The sequence below is a fragment of the Tasmannia lanceolata genome, unplaced genomic scaffold (assembly GCF_043159265.1).
Source record: "Tasmannia lanceolata isolate RefF3 unplaced genomic scaffold, GAP_Taslan_0.1 ptg000011l, whole genome shotgun sequence".
NCBI classification, from domain to species: Eukaryota; Viridiplantae; Streptophyta; class Magnoliopsida; order Canellales; family Winteraceae; genus Tasmannia; species Tasmannia lanceolata.
The window spans coordinates 6,425,015-6,450,851 of NW_027518688.1; the positions used below are offsets into that span (position 1 = coordinate 6,425,015).

Below are 25,837 nucleotides of genomic sequence, written 5' to 3' on the forward strand. Positions count from 1 at the left end.
CAACAAAATTCAATTTTAAGCTCAAAATCCATTTTCTTTGCATTTTGTAACACTTTTTTGATAAGTTTATCATGAATAAACCCTCGTGAATACGAAACCCTGTTATAAATGGCAACCTTCAAAACCCTTCCATGGAGTTTTCCACTGTTAGAAAAGCATTGAGGAAGAAGAAGGTGGTAGGTGAGAAGGTAAAAGGTGCATAGAGATAGGTGCAAAAAGGTGGAGGCAAAAAAGAAGTAGGAGGGGTATGTTTGTCCTAAAAGCCATCTTCTCTCATCTTACAACACATTTTTTATAAATTTCAAATCGCTACCTTTATTCACAATTTAGACAAAATTTTGCATTTTTTTAATAATTTTTCCTTTCTTGTTTTATTGAAACTAACTACGGTTATTTTCTCCGGTTAAACAAAAGAACAAAACAAACTCATGTAGAAAGAAACAAAGTACGTTATTTTCTTAGGGGAATGGATTCGCGTCTCGCTTCCCCAGAATCGGTTACACTAACTCGTGCCTCACTCTTATTACTAAAGTGCCACTCTGTAGTCTATTCTCTTTTTAGATGGGTCCCACATTACACTGCTGAATCAAACCGTCCAGATCAATTCCTTTTCGGTGGGGTTCATCTTATTTGAAGATCCAATCCAGACGTTCAATGGCCCCGCCATAAATAGACTGCCACGTAATCATCTTAAATAATCTTAACTCTCCAATCTTTATATATTGGATGGTTGGGATAAAACTATGAACATGATTTTCGGGGCATGGCCTATTTACATTGGGGCCCAACATATGAATGTTATGGATTTCAGAACAAGGTGGAGCCCACTACAATTGAAAAAAAATTACTGGCTTCTAGAATTGTTTTATTTGCAACATGTAAGGTAGACATTTTATCACACCATAAGAACGTTGTTTATATATAACTAGAGTGAAGGGAAAAAAAGAACAGTTTTGACCATTAAGTACAATCCGAAGCATATTTACAGCCACTACACATGTCTAGTAAAAAGAAAAGAACACAACCACGCATAAGAACCATATCTAAGTAGAAGAGGAAGTTGACCCGGCAAAACTTGTTGACGCTAGTAGATACCCTTGAACGCTGCTCTCCTCTTTCCCATGTTGTATGCACCCACTACTGCCAAGTAAATAGGCATGAAGGGCAACATCTGCCTCCTGCCTAGTCCCATATGATTGGTAACAAACTCCACTAAACTTGTTCACCTGAAGATGGCAGTCCTGCCAATTGTCAAACATGCCAACCTGCCTTCTCTTGAAAACCACGTAGAACTTTTGTTTTGTCATTCACCTGCAGGAAAGAGACTTAAACCACTAGTTCATCTCAACTCAGCTCTAGAAAAAGACTTAAACCACCTTAGAACTTAAAAAACTTCACCAAAAAGGATTATAACACCTTAGTAAACACCCCTAGTTGTAATGTGCATTATAAGAAAATAGCTTCACATGAAATAACAGCAAGTGTGTATACATTGTGAAGAGAAGGTATAAAGCTCAGACAGAACTGATATCCTACAATACAAAAATAATGATCACTAGTTTAGCATGACCCACAAAATAATCCATGAGAGTAGATGCCAAATGTTTCTACTGCCAATGGAACAAGCCCACAAAAATATGGCAACAAAATGGCATACAAATGAGAGAGGAACTCATGAAGCTAATCAAGCTAATAAATAGTGGACCTATAACACTTCAAGGAATGACAAAGAAGAACATTCAGGCATTATATCATTCAAAGCAGAAAAAACATCCAAGCATTATATCAATATCAGTAACATGGGGAAGGGGTGGTATCTCATACCATAATGAAGCGTACAACAACAGTAGTACAAGAACAAGATAGAAGCAAGATAAAAGTTACACACAAAGAAGCATACAACAACAAGAATTAAAAGCGTACAACAACAACATAGAAGCTGTGCACAACAACAAATCAACAAAAACACAACTAATGTCAGAAGTAGGCAAGTCACTCTATTTACTCCCTCCCAACTGACCGGCTCTGAAAGAACCGAGCGACATACATTTCTCGAAGGTCCTTCGCACGGCAAACAAATGATCGCCCCTCTACCAGGTGTGTGCTTAGATAGTCATATATGTCAGCGAGCGCTGCACGATCAAGACCATCAATTTCTTCGAGTGCCGCCATGATCTGGTCACACAGAATGTTCTCCTTCTCATTATTCTCTTTAACAGCAGCGATATTCTCTTTAATAGCAACCGCAATCTCCGATACACTAGAGGCGAAAAGTGTTTATAGTTGACTTCAAATCACTTGAACCTCGCCTCCTACGTCTAGTATGAGCACCTGACCTACTTCCCTCACCGCCCATACTAGTTTCCATTGGACTTGGTCCCTGACGAGGGGTCGACCTACCAATATCTGGCATAGTCGATGAAGTGTGTGTCATAGGGGTTGGCATCTGAGGAGCACTGAAATCCTGTGAATCTTGACCCAAATAGTCATCATGGGAGAGGAACTCTCTGAAGCTATCGCCTTCGGTAGGTGGCATCTGGGGAGTGTAGAATTCCTCTACAACTGGCCGTGGCGGGTCCCTGTTATTTCTCTGAAATCCCCCATCTGCGATGTCCTTCCCAAATATTTCAACCCAGTCATCATACAACTCATAAGGTTTCTTGAAGAATTCAACTGTATCGGGGTTATCCTACACAATAAAGGAGACTATCATTGAAAAAAATATATTGACTGATGGGACAATAATTCTTTAGTAGTGTAGTTAGCCACTTCTTACCCTAACATAATTTTCACGAACGTCATTTGTAACCGTGAGCCTCTTCAACTCACAGTCCCAGCCGAACCCACTCCTGTTAACTAATCCATGTAGGATCTTAAATAACTTCTTCATTTGTTTCACATGATTCTCGATTTCTGTGCAGTTTCAGTTGGAGGCCGAAAGTCTCCTTCACGACCGTCGTACAGTACACATAAGCACTCTCTTTGAATCCGTTGAGGCATGTCCGCCCCTGATGCAGATTGGGTCAAGCCTTGGTGTGACGTCAACATTGATCAAAGGCCAAGATTTGGCTAGCCATGGTTTAGAGATGGAGAACCTATGGTGTGGCTTGGATATGGAAGCTGTGATGTGGTTTTGTAGTGGCAGATGTGTGTAATTGTATGTTTACATTTGTAAATGTGTGAGTGGGCCATAAATGTAAGTGTGTAGATCACTAATGTGTGGGCCACTTAAATGGGCTGATATGTCTATAAATAGGGGGCTTGGTTATAGATTAGAGTAGTTTTGGAAAATGTAATTTTTGGAGACTTGGAGTTTGTAGGGATCTTGGAGGTGTTCCAAGAGAGGGGATGTAGGTTTCATCCGTTAGAGATTTGCACCGTCATGGATTGATGTGCATTTCCTCTTGGGATCGTCGGTTCATCTTGTCGAGTGCAAGATCCGACACCTTCGTGGGAAAATCTTGTCAAGTGCAAGATCACATGGAGTATGTAATTTCCTTTTCCTATCTTGGAAATTTCTATCCAAGTTTCTCTGCATTATCCTTCTTTAATGTTCTTTAATTTCTACTCATAGATCTCATTTTTTATTCTTAGCTTGTTGAGAATTACCAGTATCAGAATCAGTGGATAGGAACTGTTGGTTCCTCTTGTTACCACCAAACTTTGAGACAAATGAAGCTTGCAGGCTTGGATTACTAGTCGCAAAGCCCATAGCAGAAATGTAGAACAAATGCATTGCTCAAATTGAATCATAGCTACTGAGTTTGTGAAAATTATCACCAGACAATAATCATAGCACAAGAACAGTGAGTTGTAGTTCACCCAACAAACAATGAGTTGAAGCCCACCCAACAACCACCAGACAATAGTCATAGCACAAGAACAGTTGTGGGCTTTTCGTTTACCTTTTCATCACTTACAAGACAAAGGATATTAAAGAAGGTGGTATTTTAGCTTATCGGAATCAAACAACAGAATACTCATAAGAAATACAGAAAAAACCACCACCACCCAAACAATTTAGTTCATGACAATAAGTGCATTCATCATAAGTGCATTCACCACCACCCATAACCACACCCCATCTCCTTTTTTTCCTATGACATATACTCTAGCCTTATATTAACTTAATGCAAGGAACATCAAGGTGGTAAAAAGCTGCACAAATAGCATTTGCAACAAAAAAGAACACAGATCAAATCAGACCCTTTTAAAACCCATCCTAGTTATGGAAATCGGTACTGAAATATTTCTTATGAGGCCATGATGGGTTGACTTAAATGGATCAAATTCCATGGATTCATATCAATGTTCTGATGAATGTCAGTCTAAAAAACATTGGCTCCATTCATGCAATCAAGGATCTCATTTTAGGGACTGCAATCTGTTACACAGAATTCTGTAACAAAGTTGACCCAGAACTAGTCCCACTAGAGGAATCCATGATATTACACAGATTAAGAACACTAGAAATATTTGGGGTGGGTTATACTCGGACTATAGATAGAGAAATAAAACAACAGTACTCAGATATGTAAGTATTTCAAGCTATTTAAGAATACTAGACCAACAGAAATTAAGCTACCTGGAGAAAAAAAGGATAGGTATGTGGGTCAATTGCTTGTAAACATGTACCCAATCTCTCAATCCGAAAAGATTTGTCAAATGATGCTCCCTTACATGGAAGAAAGAGTCAAGCATTGATCTAAGCTCTTCTAAACATTCATCAGTTGAAGAGTGCCTGATGGAAGAAAAGAAGTTCAGTTTTACTTCTTTCGAGAGATTTTCAAATACCACTTTTATCATTTTTGAAGTGATAAAAGCAATATGGTATTATTCTTCCATTTTGATCATGTATATGGAGCATTATAGTTTTATCTATATATACATGATCTTTGGTTGCCATGAATATGGTATTTACTTATCTATTTTTGTATCCATGTGCATTTTTGTATCAGACCATATGCATTTCATTTGGTATATCTTTTGTCTGATATCCCTCCACTCACATTCTATATGAAAAATTCTTTTGAATGGATTAATAATGAATGGTTAAAGGTGTAAAGTGGCAACTCAATTACCCTATGTGCTCGAACTATTACATTTAGTCCATATGCACATAGTCAGGGGGAGCTTTAATCTCAAATCTCTAAGGTAAGCAACTTGTACTTAAAAAGTTATTTTATAAGTTCAGAGTATATCCTTGCTCTGGAAGAGACTTGTCGGCTCATTACCCAAGAGTTCCAAGTTAAAACCCATCACCTTTCCAACCATTCTGCCTTGTCATGCCCTATAACATAGGTTTCATCTAGGGCCAATGACAAATAAATAGGGGGAGAGCCAAATGGTTACATACTCATGTTTATATAGACCATTGTGATGTGCTCACATGGTTTATTACCCATTTAGTTGTGCTTAATTTGAAAATCTTTAGATAAAAAAAAATAAAATTCTTATCATGCACTTTACCTTGTTTTATATTTTGATAAGCATCATATGAGCTTTAATGTAATATCATATACACTTTGAATAACTCTTATGAGTTGTTCTTCATCTTGACACCCCACTTGCACTCACACTTGCATGTCCCTACCTTTTTGCTATTGCCAAAAGGGGGAGAATTTTAGGAATTGATTAGGTAGTCCAATTGTATATGCACCACATGCTTTATATTCATCTATTATACCTGTGCATATAGTGAGGGGTAGCATTGCTTAAATTGTTTTTGTATTTAATACTCATTCCTATATTTGTTTAATATCTCCTGTCTCCCTAATCAATTTGTTTGCCATCATAAAAAATGGGGAGAATGTAAGCCCTAGGGTTCCCCTGGGTTAATCATTCATCTTACCTTCTTGTTTTGATGCTAGCAAACCAAATTGATTAGCATTTCATATGGTTTTTATACTTAACATTTTACATCTTTGAAAACCATCAACACACCCAAAAATGTGTTTGAAAACCTTAGAGTTAAGCCCAAAGACCATAGCCCAAAAGCCCCTGGATTTTAAAGTTAAAAATGGAATTTCAGTCAGGGTCGACCGCGGGATGGAACCTGGAAATCCAGGCCATCTCGAATTTTATCGGGCCAGTCGACCGCGGATGCGCTTCTGTTTCTACAGAACTAATCCAATTTAGGTCTAGGGCGGGATGACCGTCGTGGGTCGGTCGACCGAGATAGGTTTTATGAGCCAAATTTTTGAGCAAAAAGTTAGCCCTCGCCGGGCGACCACCATGTGGCCGGTCGACCGCGACGGTAAGAAATTTGAAAATAAAATAGGGCGTCCGATAGGGCCGGACGATTACCGTAGTCCGGTTGACCGCCGCGGTCGAGCAAACTAGCCGTTGGGGCATTTTTTGCTTGACTTTTTCAAGCCATTTACAGTTTTACCCCAAACGGTTATATTTTCAAATACACTATATATACATCATTAAAACCTATCTCTACAAGCTTTTGAACATTAGAGAAAGATCAAATCCCATTTCTCTTTGAGCTTCAACATTTTATTTCAAAAGCTAAAAACCTCTTTGATCTTCCATTTCTACATGTTATCAAGAGGCACTCCATAGGGCTTTTATTTGTTTATTTCTTGGAGTGAATGTGAGCTTACAATGTTGTAATCCGCCTACTAAGAGGCATTGTGAGTTTTTACATTTTCTTTGTTCTTCATTGAGGGTCTTCTCTTCGGCCTGGTAACAAAGGTGAAGACGACATATGAGGGTTTGTCCCCTCGCCGAAGGCTTCGTGCAGATGGGCTTCGCTTTGGCCCTTGAGAATGGAAAAGCTTATTATAAGAGCTTTGAGATTAGGCTTGAAATCTCATCATAATGGAATACCCAAGGAGCCAAACTTAGAAGAGTGGAGTAGGTCAAGTTATGACCGAACCACTATAAATCTTGGTGTCCTCATTGTGGTGTGCCTTGTCTCCTCTATCTCTTTCCTTCTCTCTCTTGCACGTGTAGTGATTAGTAATATCTAACCTTACTTATGCTTATGTTTTAATTGAACAAGGGTTAGTAAATGTGCATGATTAGAATATCTAAACCTTAGCTTCTATTGATAAATCTTTTTGAATAAGGGTTAGATTAATTAGTGCTTAATTAGATGATTAATTTTTAATCTTTCATTAATTAAGCCTAAAATTTCTAATTGACCAATTCACCCCTCCTCTTGGATTGTCACACCTGTGTTTCACGCAGATTAGAGCGAATCGAAGATTCTATCCTAACTTCAAGGTATTGACTTTGTAGCCTTATAATTATGCCTTTCTTGTAGACTATGTCAGCAACATTTTTTCTTCGCATTGGGGCGGTCGATGGGACACATATTCAGGCTAAAGTGCCAATTGATACGCGAGGCCGATTTCTATGTCGTAAGGGGTGGACTAGCCAGAATGTACTAGCTGCATGTGATTTTGACTTAAGATTCACATTCGTCCAAGCTGGTTGAGAAGGATCTGCTTCTGACTCTAGACTATTGGGGGAAACACTTGCTGATGAGAAGGGAATTATCTGCCACCCTGGGAAGTATTATCTTGTGGATGGTAGATTTCCCTTGCTGAGTCATTTCATCACCCCGTTCCGTAAGATGAGGTATCATTTGAATGAATTTCGAAGTAACAGGCCACAGACCGATGAGGAACTATTTAATCATAGGCATTCTTCAGCTCGAAATGTAATTGAACGTGCATTTGGTGTGCTTAAGAAGCGTTTCGCCGTCCTCAACGGCAAACTAATGTACCCCTTCCCCAAACAAGTTGATTTAGTCATAGCCTGTTGTTGTATTCACAACTTCATTAGAGGCGTAATGCCTCAGGATGGGCTTGTTGCTGCTGTCGATCATGAATTAGCTGATGCTGCAGATGGTGAATCAGCCTCCACAAGTAGGCAAGGTGGAAGAGCAGAAGATGAGGAGGAATTAGAGGAGGAAGAACTGCGCAGGGAGCCATGGCTAAGTAGAGCTCAGGATGGGATAGAAGGAGATAGAATTAGGAGTGAAATATGTTCAGCTATGTGGAGAGATTATAGACCCTCTGGTTGATATGGTTCTTGTTTGCAAAATTTGTATGCTTCATGTATGGTGCTTTACCTTGGATTGTATGGCACATATTTTCGTATCCCACTTATAAGGTATACTGATTTTGGATTGTATGTCACTGGTGCCTCATTTTAAGACCCTTCTATGTAACTTCTGTCACTTTTTGGATGGGAAAGCAAGGTCCTTATTATCATTGTGGAGTTACAAGTGAGTGAAACTTTTTAATTTTTAATCTCTGTTCATCCTTCACAGTGGAAGAATGTAGAGATGGACAAAGGAAAATTGAGTACATCTATCATCTTATTACATCTGGCACGATGGAAGGAGACAGGTACCATAAATAAGCTACGAAGGACATGATCTGAGTGGGGTCCTCAGAAGCTAAAATCTTGGAAGAGATGATGGGACATGACAAACTCAAAAATATTTTTAAATCATCCCTTTTCCAAGAGATTGTCATTGGCCTTAGATAATTCTTATAATGCACGGCCTGACAAAACACAATGGCTATAGATAAGAATGTAAAAGCACAGCCATTGGATCTTATCATGATTAAAGATGTTCTTATCTTTTAAGAGCACATGATAAGAGATTACTTCATAGGAAATAGGATGATCATCTCAATCACTATTCTATGAAGAAGAGTTCTAGAGATTTTTCAAACTCTAGAAAAAGATACTTATCATTGGCAGAGATAGAAACATATAAGTCTATCCAAGATAAGTATAAGGCTAAAAAAGATATGGCACTGGGGCACAGGCAAATGGATCTTGTCAAAAGATGAGAGATGATCTCAAATTTAAAGAATAGGACAAGACCTAACTACAACACACATGGAGCAATGTGGCTCCACATGAGTGTACTTATCATATGTGATGCACATCACACATCATATGATAAGGTGGATGGACAGACATTGAGCATGTATAGCTCTCCATTTGTAAGTGACTCAAACAATGTATGAATCCAAAGGGCTGTCCAACCACATAGACACCAAGGGATTTAAAGGTGAATGATTTTCAAACCACCCTTGGGCCACAAAGCATGATTGCTGTAGGTAGTCATATGATACCAAAAGAGATGACAACCTAGCAAACCATGCTCCCCCTAAATATGTGCAAATAATATATATGTATATATAACACACAAGGCACATATGGCTTATTATGGTTAAGATGCTGGCTAACAGCCAAAAAAATTAGTGTTTTAATTAAAGATGAGTGTAAACTCTCCATCTTACTAGGTAAGAGGACTAAGAGTACAAATTGAGTAATTTTTTAAATTTAAGTTTACCATCTTTACCATGTACCAGTAGCATACAAGGGAAAAACTATAAATATATATATATATATATATATATAATATCAATTAAGCACAATTCTATAGGACTTAGACATTATAAGAGGGATCAAATAGAATCCCATGTCTAAGAGAGACATCCATGGCTCATTCGATGAGAGCATTCATAGATAGTCTACCTTGTTTGGACACACGAATCATAGTCCAAACATCTATGCCTATATCCACAAACCACCATATAAAAATAGAGCATTTAAGCGCAAAGTACAAAAGGCCTATGGAAAACCAAGATGTGTGGGAAACAAGTGTTCCCATCACAATGTGTTACATGATAACCATAACAATGAGAAACTGCCCAACAATGGTACTAGATTCCTATGACATTTTCAATTTTACTCAATTGAGTTTCATACATTGAATCTAGACTCATTTTCAATTCTCTAGACAAACAAAGATATTCATGTAGAACTGTAGAGAATAATCCAAGGATTTCTAGAGAATGTCAAGTGCTGAACACCTTGGAGACATGCATTCCAAAAAGAATTACTATGACTAGATAATTTTATCTTAGGCATAAGAGGATATTCATTTTAAGCCTTTTTGGAGTACATCAATTTAACCCATCAAAATTTCTTATGCATTTAATGATAATCATTAGGCACATAAGAATGGGTTAGAAGGACAACTAGGTGCATAGTAATAAACATACTTACTCACCTAAGACAAGAGAGATGTCTAAGAACGGATTTGAGTGGATTTCTTTAGACATGGCTTTTAACACTCAATTTTGCTAGAAATGATATTCTTCCTAAGTTGAATATACAAAGATCTAGCAAATACCAAAATTATCCTAAATAGAGTTCAAGAATGAAAGGAATGAACTTGAAAGATCAATTTGAACTCAAGGGCAAAATGGATGGTTAATTTTCATGGAAGCACACATATGGTTCTCACATTTGAATTTTCTATTGAAGATTTGCTATGTGGATGCTAAGTGCACAAGTGATGTGAATTGCACTTAGATAGGCTTTTCTAAAAGATATTCAATAAGCACAAAACTATAATCTAGGAAAAAATATATCATTGAATTATACTTAGATTATAGAAATAAAAAGATGTGATCATTTAAGCACAATAAACTAGATACTAAATGTATTCAATGAATTTAAAGTATCTAGCATGAATGAATGATATAAGTATTTTAGCACAAGCCCTAAACTAACTCATTCACTAATTAGTTTAAAGGGATTCTTTTGGAACCCAAATCCCTTTGGTTCCGTCCAAGTTTGTTTGTGGGAGTGTACATTTTCTTATCTAAACAAACTTATTAGATTTCACAATTTCAAGCTTACACTCAGAATTGTGATGCTCAACTCTACCACAATAATTATGATTGGTAGAAGATGAGCAATTAGAATCATAAGACTTTGAAGGTTGTTTATCTTTTTCTTCATGAAGTCTTTGATTCTTAATGGAGAGTTCTTCATTCATTTGTTCTTCATTTTCACAAACATGTTTATATTTTTCAACAAGTTCAATGTTTATGATTTCAAGGCTTGTAATTTCTTTCTCAAAGGCATTGTATCTTTGAAATAAGTCAACATTTTTATTTCTAAAAAATATGCTCAATTGACTTAATTTCTCAATTCTTTTCAAACTTTCATTTATTTCCAATTTAAGATTTTCAATTTGAATTTCCAAATTGAAAATAGAATGTTTGAAAGAATTTTCTTTTGTAAAAGATTTTTCAAAATTCTCTTTTTGTCTAGAAATTTTATCATTTGAAAATAGACAAACATTTTTCTCAAAAGTGTTTTCTAGTGAAGTCCAAATATCTTTTGCATTGATGCAATTTGAAATATTGTTAAAAATGTTAGGAGTTTTTGAGTTCAAGAAAAATAATTTTATATCACCTTCACTGCATTTTCTTGAAAAAGAAATTTTCTCTTTAATGACATCTAAAATGTCATTATCTATGGATTTGAGATAGGCTTTCATTTTTGCTTTCCAAGCTCCATAATTCGTTCGATCAAATAATGGAAGAATTATGGTGGATCTGCCTTTCTCAAAATCCATATGGATTGTCACAGATCTTTTCTCTTGTAGGTTTTTAAGATTTAAAAATCTCTTTAAGAGCTTAAGCTCTGATACCAAATGAAATACAGGTGTAACAATCCAAGAGGGGGGTGAATTGGTCAATTAGAAATTTTAGGCTTAATTAATGAAAGATTAAAAATTAATCATCTAATTAAGCACTAATTAATCTAACCCTTGTTCAAAAAGATTTATCAATAGAAGCTAAGGTTTAGATATTCTAATCATGCACATTTACTAACCCTTGTTCAATTAAAACATAAGCATAATTAAGGTTAGAGATTACTAATCACCACACGTGCAAGAGAGAGAAGGAAAGAGATAGAGGAGACAAGGCACACCACAATGAGGACACCAATATTTATAGTGGTTCGGTCACAACTTGACCTACTTCACTCTTCCAAGTTTGGCTCCTTGGGTATTCCATTATGGTGAGATTTTAAGCATAAACTCGAAGCTCTTACAGTAAGCTTTTCCATTCTCAAGGGGCAAAGCGAAGCCCATCTGCACGAAGCCTTCGGCGAGGGGATAAACTCTCATATGCCGTCTTCACCTTTGTTCACGGGCCGAAGAGAATACCCTCTTCTTCACAATTCTTACCGGGCCGAAAAGAAGACCCTCAATGAAGAACAAAGAAAATGTAAAAACTCTCAATGCCACTTCACAGGCGGATTACAACATTGTAAGCTCACATTCACCTCAAGAAATAAACAAATAAAAGCCATATGGAGTGCCTCTTGATAACATGTAGAAATTGAAGATCAAAGAGGTTTTCAGCTTTTGAAATAAAATGTTGAAGCTCAAAGAGAAATGGGATTTGATCTTTCTCTAATGTTCAAAAGCTTGTAGAGATAGGTTTTAATGATGTATATATAGTGTATTTAAAAATATGACCGTTTGGGGTAAAACTGTAAATTATTGGCTTGAAAAAGCAAGCAGAAAACACCTCAACGGCTAGTTTGCTCAACCGCGGCGTCGACCGGGCTACGACGGTCGTCCGCCCCTATCGGGCACCCTATTCTATTTTTAAATTTCTTACCATCGTGGTCGACCGGCAACATGGCGGTTGCCCAGCGAGGGCTAACTGTTTGTTAAAAAAATTGGCTCATAAAACCTATCTCGGTCGACGGACCCACGACGGTCGCCCGTCCTAGACCTAAATTGGATTGCTTCTGTAGAAACAGAAGCGCATCCATGGTCGCTCGGATCATCCCTGTCGACCGGCCCGATAAAATTCGAGATGGCCTGGATTTCCAGGTTCCATCTCGCGGTCGCCCGGCATAGCCCGGTCGACCGGGCCTTAGTGAAATTCCATTTTTAAATTTAAAATCTAGGGGCTTTTGGGTTATGGTCTTTGGGCTTAAGTCCAAGGTTTTCAAACACATTTTTGGGTGTGTTGATGGTTTTCAAAGATGTTAAATATTAAGTATAAAAACCATTTGAAAACCTTTTGAAAGTGCATTTAAACATAAAATTAAGAGGACTCCAAATACATTCTAAAAATAAGAATCTTGAGTCTTCTTAGAATGTCTTGGCTCCTTTGCACTTTCTTTGACTTCTTCGGCTTGGGTGAACATCTTGTCCTTGTCTTGGCTCTTGTGACTTGTCCTCCAATCTTCAATGCATGTTGAGGTACATGAGGTGTCACCATGGCATGTTCAACTCCAAGCTCCACTTGCTTAGGAACTTATGGGATCTTCATGTTGAGCTACTTTACTTGAGCATCTTCAAATAAGGATGACTCCAATGTAGGTGCAAGCTCTTGGTTCCTTTGATCCTTGATCCACAAGTCATGTGTTGTGAAGAGTTGTGTAATGGCGATTATGACATGAAAATCTTGTATACAACACAACACCTCAAAGTAACACAACACCTCAAAGCAACACATCAATCCATAAATGCTAATCAATTTGGTTTGTTAGCATCAAAACAAGAAGGTAAGATGAATGATTAACCTAGGAGAACCCTTGGGCTTACACTACTGCAGTGTATCTGGTGATGGAGGTTTTATGAGTAAGTTTGACATACTCATAATTGTGTCAAGAACCTTACTGAAATATCGACTAACAGTTGCCCCTGATCTTCTAAAATATGCTTTCATACAGCGGTTCCTCAGGTCATGTGAGATGATGTGTAAGGAAATTGCCAACTGCTCTTCCACTGAGCAGTGGACCGTATCAATTAGCCGCCCGGTACACTTAATATATGGACAAATCTTGTGAAACATCCCACATTCATTCGAAGGAGATCATGGAAGCGCTCGTCAGTTCGCACGATATAGGGGATAAATGTGCGTGGGGTGAGATAGGTGTTCTAATAAGGAGAACATTCGAAGAACGCTTGTTTTTCTTCCATCACTACCGCCAAGGCTTAGCGGAACCGGCTGCAACCAAAGCGCACCCTTGTATAGCGAAATTCATTCCACCATCATCTCCATTACCATTGTCTTCGATTGGTGGTAAGCTCATTGCAAATGAATAAGTATACTCAAGAAATGGGAAATGAATGTATCTATTCATGAAACAAGGATGTAAGTATGGGTAAGTATTATGACTGGAAGATTCACTCCACAAGGATGTAATTACAATCTAGAATATTCAAAACTCAAATGTCTCTCACTAACCCCATCAGTGATTTTTAACTACCAACATGGGTTACTTGACAATATTAAGTACTGATTTTTTCTCCATTGGGAAAAGTTGATTTAAGTCTTGAATGAAGCCCTTGAGAGTTAGTGATTAGTGACCGTGTCATGTATATATCCAAAAATTAGAGACTCAATTTTTTATTCAAATTGAACACCAGTCGCCCAAATAATCCTATTTTGTTTCTGGAAAAAAAATTATATACATACCATCCTGTCCATAGAAGGAAATTATCTCTTCCGTCGTGAAATTCATGCATTCTTAAAACATGACATATAGAAACAATCAGTAAGCAATGGTTAACCATGCATCTATTGCCATTAATTAAAATCTAATAAGATTGAGAAGAGAACACATTGGGATTATTAGCTTGCCAGAGAACAACAAAACAAGTTTCATAAAAGTTCGGGAGATTGCTCAAGGAAACCCAAAAGAAAAATCAAAGTAACCATTAATATTATCCCAAGAAAAGTAATTTCTTCAATGGAAGAGACAGTCATGGGATTCAAGCCCCAAGACTTTCTAGTATGTGTTAACACTTCAAGAAACACTGATGTGGCAAAAAAATTTATTCAACTATCATATGAATCCAAACAAGCCTAAGAATGAAATCCTTCCACCCAGTACTCATATAAACGAACACTAATGTGGCAAGATTTTTCCCTTCCAAACAGCACAAGTTTTTTCCCTTCCAAACATCACATGAATCCAAACAAACACTGATGTGGCAAGATTTTTCCCTTCCACCCAGTACTCATATAAACAATGCCCATGATACAAACCATTTTTAATGTCAGAGCTTAGCAGACATTTTGGAAAATAGAACAAACCCAGTTCAGAAATCAGTTCATTTTGGAAAACAAAAGAAGCTTATTCACCATTGGGTTCTACCAATTGAGGAGATAATCATCTTATTATCCAACAACAATATTTTTCCAATAGGATTTGAAAGCAAAAAATGACAGATTCAAGCAAGGGTTCTACCTGTTGAAGATTTACTCGAGCTCGCTTTCCCCTTCGGTGGGTCGATTGCCTCGAAAAGAATGGGCTAGAAGTTGTGCTCTCCTCCTCAGATGCAAGAGCAAATCTCTTCCCTTTCCCTTCCATACACCATAAGCCTTCCTTCAACTCCTTTTTGTTCTTATAGAACCCGAGGACGAACTACCACCATGAATTTCTTGAGCTAACCTTTTTTTTTGCAGGATTTTTTCTGGATTTTGTTCTCTACTCTGTGCCCTTCTTTGATTAGAGGTTTCTTCTTTCTCAGGGTAGGATTTTGACTGGGAAAGAGAGGAGCTTGTGGAAGGGACATGTTATTCCATGCGATATAGAGACGAGAGGGTAGGGTTCGTGTGGAGAAAAAGCCAAAAACATGGACGGGATAGGTTATTCGAGAGAGACGAGTGCGTAGGGTTTTTCGGCTTATTTTTTTCTCCTTTCCAGGGCTAGGTTTTCGATCCTATTTTCGATTGGGTTTTTTGTGCATGGGATTATTTCGACAGTTGTATGCGGGAAAATTTTGGTCCCTGGGATAAATTTTGGTCCCACTAAAAATCCGCCAACCAAACTTGGGTTTCCTGTGGAAACTCCACAAAAGTCCCAGGAAAAAAAAAACCATGCAACCAAACAGAGCATTAGTGTCTTAACTAGAAACTAGTGCATCACTATATCATTGACCGTTCATTTCTGACTTTCTATATTGGATCCATTATTGTCATAGTTAGATGAATTATATGGCATCCATGCATATTTTTCAATGAAAAATACTGGCAGCAGAAGAAGTATAAGTGGGGAAAACATATTTAGATGGTCTAAACACAATTCAATATGGAAATTGGGTTGGGTTGGGTTGGGTCGGGTTGAGGAAATTGTTCCTCCGGTTGGGTAAGGTTGGGTCAGGTTGAACCCCACTGGGATGGAACTCGGATTGGGTCGCGTTAGGTTGGAAAAATAAGTTCCTCGGGTTGGGTTGTAAGCCCAATGGTTTCCACCTTGGCATTCCCATCTTATTTTGATGATTCCAATACACAAGTGATTTATGATCACTAATGTGTTTGATTGTCTAAGTTGTAGAGCACATTGGTGCTAAGACAACATTGCTTGGATTAAGGCCAAAGAAGATCTCATTGGACCACATTATGAAGGCCAAAGACATCGAAGATCCAAGACGAATGAAGACTTGAAGAATTGCATTGAAGATCGAAGTCGCTTTAGATTGTATACGATCCAATCTTAGCTTAGATTTTAAGAGGCATAATTAAGTTAATCTCACACACCCTAAATGTATAAGAGATTGTCCTTGTGGAGTTCCAACACCTTGGGACCCTCATAGCAATCCCAACTTAGTGTAGAGTTGGAAGCCCAAGAAACAGAAATGAAAATCTGATGCTGATAGGCTTCTCGGAACTCCGAGAGAATTCTCGGAGCTCCGAGCTACGAACTCCGAGAGAATTCTCGGAGCTCCGAGCTCGGAACTCCGAGAAATCCTCGGAGCTCCGAGATTTGGTCCAGTATAAATTTTCCATGTTCTGTTTGTATTCCTGGAACTCCGAGATTTTTTCTCGGAACTCCGAGAACTCTATAATGGCCAGAATTATAGCCGTTGGGAATTTTCGCAGGATTTACCACAATGCCCCTGAACGGTCATATTTGGTGTTTTCTATAAATATGGGCATTCTAAACTTCAAAATCAATTAATCCTAACACTCTTAAACTCTACTTGAACATCCCAAGAGTGAATCAAGCTTATCTATGCCTCTCATCTTCTAAGATTAGGATTTGGATCATAAGGCTAAATTTGTACATCTTCTACACTTCTTGTAAACCCTTGTGAGGGATTTTTTTGTTCTTTCTTTCTTACTCAAAGAACTTGTATTGGGCGAGTGTTCGGAGAAGCGAAGCCCACTCTCCGTGGTGAAGATTGCCACCAAGGTTAAAGGCATTCGGAATTATAAACGGCATTGATCTTCGCCGAAGTTAAGAAGATCACATACTGAAGCCATCAACGTGTTTGGTTCGTGGAGTGGAGTAGGCCTCGCGTTTTGAGGACCAAACCACTTTAAATCTCGGGTGCACTCTCTCTTAAACTCTTGCTCTTTATTTGCATTACAGCTTTAGATTTAACTTGTGTGCTTGAATTTCATTGTTTATCTCTTAATCTTCTAAATTAGGTTTGAGTTTTCAAAAGGTTCAAACTTGCTAGCAACCTAATAGTTTTCACTCATCATAGTAACCATTTCGGGACCACCCTTGGAATTTCACTTGGTATCAGAGCCTTGGCTCTTAAAAGATTTTTGTTTCTTAAAATCTTTGGTAAAATTTTCTTTAAATTTCAACAAGGGAAAGATCATAAGATCTTTGGCAACTTTTTATTTTGTGAAATGGCAAATACAAATGGAACCGGACTTCCGGAAGGCCATTCCACAACTAGACCTCCCTTCTTTGATGGGTCCAACTATGGACATTGGAAGACAAGGATGCGCATCTATCTTCTTTCGATAGATGTGGAGCTTTGGCACATTGTTGAAAATGGATACATGTTGCCTTCCAAACCATTTGAAGAATGGAATGTTGTAGAGAAAAGGCATGCAAATTTAAATTACAAAGCTATAAATTCTTTGTTTTGCGCCTTATCTACGGAGGAGTTTAATCGAGTTGCTCTTTTTGATTCCGCCAAGGCTATTTGGGATACACTTGCCGTTACCCATGAGGGAACATCACAAGTCAAGGATTCCAAAATAAACTTGTTAAAGAGCAAATATGAAATGTTTAGAATGAATCAAAATGAAAGCATTTCCGAAATGTATACCCGATTTTCTAAAATTTCTAATGAATTAGCTAATCTTGGTAAATCTTATCCTACTGATGAGCTTGTGAGTAAGTTGCTTAGGTCACTTCCTCTGATGAGCTTGTGAGTAAGTTGCTAATCTTGGTAAATCTTATCCTACTGATGAGCTTGTGAGTAAGTTGCTTGATGAGCTTGGATCCAAAAGTCACCGCCATTCAAGAATCAAAGGATCTCAATGCGCTAACCGTGGAAGAGCTTGTAGGATCTCTCATCACCCATGAGATGCTCCTCACTAGCCGACAAGAGGAGAAGAAGCCAAAAGAGAAGGAAAAAGAAAGCCGATCTCTAGCTCTAAAAGTCTCCAAGATAAAAGCGGACTCATCATCCTCAAGTGAGGCGGACAGTGATGAAGAAGAAGCTTTAAGAAAATTTAAAAGCTTATGGAGAAAGAAGCATAAAAGGACAAAAAGAAGAAGAAAGAAGAAAGTGATGTTGAGGGAGCTATAAGGTGTTATAATTGCAAGAAGACCGGACAAAAGACCGGAATGCCCCCTTCTCAACTCATCCTTCTCGAAGTACAAGGGAAAGAAGAAGCATTGGAAGAAGCATAAGGCTCTTGCCGCCGGTTGGGATGCATTAAGCACGTCGGGCAAGAGTTCAAGCGAAGGGGAAGATAAAAATGATGATCTTTGCTTCATGGCACTCACCCATGAAGATGAGGTAAATTCAAACCCCTCTTATAATTCATCAAGTAGTGATAGTGAAAAAATATCCTATGATGAATTGTGCTCAACTTTGCATTCTCAAATTTCTAAAAATAAAGTTCAAAAAGAAATCTATTTCAAAATTAGAAAGTGAACTTAATTTTTTGAGGAATGAATCTTCTTCCAAATCTCAAGCTCAACTTGAAAATTTTAAACTTGAGATTGAAACCCTTAAGGGTATTTTGGATGAGAAAACTTGCTAATTAGCACAATTTCAAAATATGGGAAGCTCTTCCAAATCTTATGAAGATGAATTTAATGATTCTTTAAATCAAATAACACATCTTCATAATAAAAATGAAAGATTAAGATTATGTCTCCATGGATTCCTAAATTGAGATAAAATAATTGACATAATCTTAGAGAAAGCTAGTCATAAACCTAATCATGCTTTTTATGATAGGACTAGCTTATCTAACTCTCATGTTAGATGCCATTATTGTGGAATAAATGGTCATTACCAATTCCAATGTGCATCTAAAATTAGGGAATGTGGTGGAACCAAAAAATCTTGGGTTCCCAAAGCCCCCATATGATTTTCATCATATGTGCTTAGACTAGGGGCTTAATATAATTAAAATTGAATATCTTTTTATGGGTAGTTAAAAATCCCCTATTGCATTGAAATTGTTTTCCAAATAGGGGGAATTCTAAGTTTGTCTTTTTCCTTGAAAAAGGGGGAGCTTTAAATTGAATATTACATCCCTTTGTTTCTCTTTTACCCCAATCTTTTTGATTGATGCCAAAGGGGGAGAGAATTCTAGTGTAAGGAAAAATATATGTGCTTTTTATTAGAAAATCTCTTGTGCTTGTCATCATCAAAAAGAGGGAGATTATAAGCCCAATGGTTTCCACCTTGGCATTCCCATCTTATTTTGATGATTCCAATACACAAGTGATTTATAATCACTAATGTGTTTGATTGTCTAAGTTGTAGATCACAATGGTGCTAAGACAACATTGCTTGAATTAAGGCCAAAGAAGATCTCATTGGACCACATTATGAAGGCCAAAGACATCGAAGATCCAAGACGAATGAAGACTTGAAGAATCGCATTGAAGATTGAAGTCGCTTTAGATTGTATACGATCCAATCTTAGCTTAGATTTTAAGAGGCATAATTAAGTTAATCTCACACACCCTAAATGTATAAGAGATTGTCCTTGTGGAATTTCAACACCTTGGAACCCTCATAGCAATCCCAACTTAGTTTAGAGTTGGAAGCCCAAGAAACAGAAATGAAAATCTGCTGCTGATAGGCTTCTCGGAACTCCGAGAGAATTCTCGGAGCTCCGGGCTCGGAACTCCGAGATTTTTTCTCGGAACTCCGAGAAATATTCTCGGAACTCCGAGAACTCTATAACGGCCAGAATTATAGCCGTTGGGAATTTTCGCAGGAATTACCACAATGCCCCTGAACGGTCATATTTGGTGTTTTCTATAAATATGGGCATTCTAAACTTCAAAATCAATTAATCCTAACACTCTTAAACTCTACTTGAACATCCCAAGAGTGAATCAAGCCTATCTATGCCTTTCATCTTCTAAGATTAGGATTTGGATCATAAGGCTAAATTTGTACATCTTTTACACTTCTTGTAAACCCTTGTGAGGGATTTTTTTGTTCTTTCTTTCTTACTCAAAGAACTTGTATTGGGCGAGTGTTCGGAGAAGCAAAGCCCACTCTCCGTGGTGAAGATTACCACCAAGGTTAAAGGCATTCGGAATTGTAAACGGCATTGATCTTTGCCGAAGTTAAGAAGATCACATAGTGAAGCCATCAACGTGTTTGGTTGGTGGAGTGGAGTAGGCCTCGCGTTTTGAGGACCGAACCACTTTAAATCTCGAGTTCACTCTCTCTTAAACTCTTGCTCTTTATTTGCATTGCACCTTTAGATTTAACTTGTGTGCTTGAATTTCATTGTTTATCTTTTAATCTTCTAAATTAGGTTTGAGTTTTCAAAAGGTTAAAACTTACTAGCAACCTAATAGTTTTCACTCCTCATAGTTACCATTTCGGGACCACCCTTGGAATTTCAGTTGGGTTGGTCTCAACCCGACCCAACCCAACCCAACCCGAGTTGCATCCCTTATTAAGCCCTTCCTAATCACTAAATTAGTTAGCTTTGGAAATCTCTAGAACAATTTGGGAAAATAACTTCGCCCCTATGCTAGATCCAAGCCTTCTAATTTGCCGTTTTGTAAAATGCCATGATTAGCTCTCCTCTAACAAACCTAGAATATTCTAGGAATATCTTGGGATATTTCCTCCTTCCCTCTTTGATCAATGCCACACATCTCACTCCCTTAGATCTATGGTTTGGATCAGAGAGAACACTTTAGAAAATTCTTAAAATGTCTTCTCCTTTGGCATATTCCAAGGAATCACAAGCATGTGCTCTTCAATCTCCATCCTACAACTAACTCTTTAATACAATGGTGCCTAATCATCACTTTGAAGATAATCAATGTCCAATTTACACAAATACCCCCTCTAAAATGAGATTAACTCAATTGCACTCACAACGCCCTTTTGTTTGTCTTTTATAGAGAATGTCCACAACTAGAGACGAACAAGAGGGGTGTCTCCTGAAAACTCAAGGGTTCCTAATTATTTTCAAATTTTGATTAAAAACACTTCTTTAAAACAAATTATTAAGTATTTAAATGCTCGTTGTTTTTTGTTTATTTATTTTTAAGGAAAATTTACTAAAATACGAGTAGATATCCGAAATTTGGTGGCCCCGCTATGGGGTGCCATTACCAAATTGGAAATTCGGATTTATTTTTCAAAAACCATTAAAAAACTTTGGAAAACACTTTTTAGAAAATTTTGACTACCAAAAACATGTTTTTTTTATTTTTTTCTCTTGAAGTTGAAACGGAAATTTCTTAGAAAGTGTAAACAAAACCTGGAACTAAGTCGTTCAAGTGAAAAGGGTGCCAAAATCAAAACACGGGGGATTTTCATAATTTTTTTATTTTTTTGGAGAAATGAGGTATAAGATTAGGAGTTTCAAATCCATGTTACGGGGTTCGGGGATTATCTGGGCTACCAAAATTTTCAAAAAGCTTCACAAGACGAATTTTTGCCTTGAGATGGTTCTTTTCGTACTTGGAGTTCGCTTTTGGGAATTTGGATTAGAGCTCGGTTTTGCCAAATTTAGGGTTCGGTTTTAGAAAATTCGAAAATCGATTTTGGAGTTTTAGTGCCCGGCCAAAAGGGGGTGTCTACAAGGGTGTTCCTAAGAAATCATGTCCGTAGAATCATCCTAACCATTCGATCTATGCAAATACAAAATGGACCCATTTTATAGCCGTCCATTTTAAACCTCTCCAAATTAAGGATAGGAACACTCTACCTGTGTTAGGACCCATAGAATCAATATCTAACATAACCCAAACAACATAGGAGGCACCTACGCTATTTATACTCGCTAGCTCAGATAAGCTATCTGAGGTCTCTCACACACACATATATATAATTGCTAACATCCATCGCAGAAGGCATTTCGCGGATGGTCTGTCGCATGTCAGGCCACCCACCTCGTGAATGGAGACAAAAGTTGTTGTCTTTATTAATGACGTGGCTGGTCTGACATGCGACAGACCAGCCTCGAAATGCCTTTTGCGATGGACCCTAGCAAATCCCTATATATATATATATATATATATATATATATATATATATATATATATATATATATATATATGAGAGAACATTTCCTACACACTTGTGTAGGTAAGTTACCTACACACTAGCTTAAAATACAGTGGGGGCCCACATTGTTTGGGTGATCCAAACAATTCATTTGAATGGTCCTCACATAGATAGGGTGTCAACAAAAAATCAAATCCATAGGATCATCCCAACCTTACGATTTGTGGAGGTAAAATGGACGTGTATAAACCTTCACAAATTAGTCCATTTTTTGCCTCCATAGTTTGAATGGTTAGGATGATCCTATGGATCTGATTTTTTGTGGACACCCTATCTATGTGAGGACCATTCAAATGAATTGTTTGGATCACCCAAACAATGTGGGCTCCCACTGTATTTTAAGCTAGTGTGTAGGTAACTTACCTACACAAGTGTGTAGGAAATGTTCTCTATATATATATATGAGGGCGAGGTTTCTGAGCTCGAGCTCAGGCTGAGCTAGAGCTCATAATACACCATCTCCCATAGTTGTTTGACTCATCCAACCCATTCATTCTATAGGACCTCACATAGATAGGGTGTTCCTAACAAACCATCTCCATATCATAATCCTAACCATTCCATCTATAGAAGAACATCTTCTAGCCATCCATTTTAAACCTCCACAAATCATAAACCTAACCATAATCTACAGTCATAACCATAACCATAATCCTAATCATAACCTATAGAATGAACGGGTTGGACGAATCAAACAACTATGGGAGATATGGCTTCTGAGCTCTAGCTTAGGCTATATATATATATATATATATATATATATATATATATATATATGAGGAAAATGATTGTGAGCCCATATTGTTAGGATGGTCCAAAGCATTCATTTGAAAGGCCCTTACATAGATAGGGTCTGTACAAAAAATCAGCTCCATAGGATCATCCTAACCCATCCAAAAGTGGAGGGCAAAATGGACAGACACCGTTGGCCACAAATTTGCACATTTTTGCCCTCCGCTTTTGGAGGGGTTAGGATGATCCAATGGAGCTGATTTTTAGTACACACCCTATCTATGATGGGGCCTTACAAATGAATGGTTTGGATCACCACAAAAAATGTGGGACCCATGTCTTTGGGCCCTCAAGCTCATATAAGCTATATGAGCTTCAAGCTCACAATCATTTTCCTCATATATATATATATATATATATATATATATATATGAGGGCGAGGTTTCTGAGCTTGAGCTCAGGCTGAGCTAGAGCTCATAATACACCTTCTCCCATAGTTGTTTGACTCATCCAACCCATTCATTCTATAGGACCTTACATAGATAGGGTGTTCCTAACAAACCATCTACATACCATAATCTTAACCATTCAATCTATAGAAGAACACCTTCTAGCCATCCATTTTGAACCTCCACAAATCATAAACCTAACCATAACCTACAATCATAAACCTAACCATAACCTATGGGAGATATGGTTTTTGAGCTCTAGCTTAGGCTGAGCTCGAGCTCATAAACCTTTTCCTATATATATATATATGAGAAAAGAGGTTCCTACTCTCGAGCACAGATAGCTGTGGACCCCGATCCGAGAGAGTCCGCGGTGAGGGACGTGTGCCCCCACGCACTAACTGTCTCTATGGATCATCCACGTGAATGGAGAGCTCTACCAAGGAACTCTCGAAAGAAAATGCCTCTCACAGCATGAGTGGCAATACAAAGGTGAGATACCTCTCGATTCGGGGACTAGCCCAGATTCGAGGCGTACCTTAAACAAAGAAGAGTCGCCATCCAAGGAAAAAGGCAAATGGGCCCTGGATCCCATACTATGCTCTGTTGCAACGGATAACCAGAGATATAAAATAAGGTTCGTGCCTGGTTACGAATTCGGAAGGTCTAAAGAGCACCTCATCCGCCCAAGTGCAAACACCTGGTCTCTTATGCCATTTACTTAATAATTTTGAAGAGTTTTGGACGAGAATCATATGAAATGGGAACACAAATCTCCGAGAAGACGTCTATCTAATCATGCATGTCTCGGAGGAATAATAAACACACGTAAAAGAAATAAAAGTGTCACCTGAGAAAAACTAGGTTATAAGTGACATGCCTAATGAGTGTCTAAGTTCTGATGAACAAACACATGCACGACACACCAAAAAAGTATAAGGTCTGCGCAATAAAGTAAGAAAACACTGCAAAACATAGAAAAATGACTCGATACCATACAACCCTAAGACTCTAATCTATACCTAGGCCCGAGTCTTTAGATGATCTGATGTTCATCCAAAGAAGCCTACGTATCCCCGCCTCCACGAGAATCAAGGCAACGTAGTTCTTCGCACCTATTCTAAGCTATGATGCCTAAGATATCTAGACCTCTATCCTAGACTCGATCTAAAAGACCAGACTAGTTCTTAAAGCTTCTTGTGTGATTATTTAAATTCCAATGGATTGTAGATTTTAGGACACCCTATATGCCTTAACTAAATGCAGGTTAGCCCTCAGCTAATGTAGGTGGTTCCTATAATCTATGTGTAGCTAGGCTGTACGCCCTAAGGGAAACAATGGGATCACTAGCGTATCCAAGACTTAATCATCACTCGGCGATATGAATCGCCAACTGACTGGACGGAGGCGCTCCTATAACTCTAGGACAAACTCCTAACTCTAACACAAACACAAACAAACCACACAATACATCAAAGACAAACTCAAAACTCTAAAACTCTTTATCTAGGACAAACTCCTAACTCTAGAGGAAGATCTTGTTGAAAACAAGGTTTTGAAGATTTTTGGTATTTTTTCTTAAAATGGGTAAATGATTTACTTACAAAGGTTTGGCTGGACTTGAGATAAGAATCTCAAGCTGCACTACGTACCTCGTGGAAGAGGATCAAGCCAACGTAGTTCGAATACGATTTTCCAAACTACTCCTAAATGACTCAAGATTTTTGAGATTTTTGGATTTTCAGATGTTTTTGTTGTTTTTAAGTGTTTTTGACTCAAGGGGGACAAATCCTATCATCATAAGGGGAGGACAGACTCCTGATATCCCGCAAAGGTTGGACAGCATCCTATGCTTTGCGGGGGAAAGGAACAGAAACACAGCTCTGCAAGGGTTGGACAGCATCCTATACCTTGCAGGAGCGGATAGAAAAAACATGATACGATGAGAGGTTTGATAAAATCCTAACTCCTATGATGATAGAATTTGATTCCTGAACAAGAGGACTGACTCTCTAGACTAAGGACGGATTCCTATGCTAGTGGGCTAACTCTGAAAATAGGATTCTTAAGAAGGAGGTGCTAATGAGACAAAGCCTGTCTTCTAAAAGAAAAAGAGATAAAGAAGGGTGCTAGTGAGACTATCAAGCTGAGATAAAACTCACAAGTAATAAGGGAAGACCTTGTGCATATTTAGCAAAGGTAAAACATCCAGCCGGGCCGGACAGCTACCTAGCCCTAGGGTGCAACAAATGTGCAACCAGATACCCATATAGGATAGGGGTATGAAGCCAAGCCGAGTAGGATGTTC

At 38.0% G+C, this 25,837-nt stretch overlaps 1 long non-coding RNA gene across 1 annotated transcript in view; it reads right to left on the reverse strand.

Moving 5' to 3' along the window:
- Nucleotides 1–890: 890 nt before the first annotated feature.
- LOC143886123 (uncharacterized) overlaps nt 891–25,837 on the reverse strand; it is a 29,403-nt gene continuing 4,456 nt past the window's right edge. The window contains exon 2 of the long non-coding RNA XR_013253686.1: nt 891–1,311. This is a non-coding gene — a long non-coding RNA (uncharacterized LOC143886123). The remainder of the gene's footprint in view (nt 1,312–25,837) is intronic.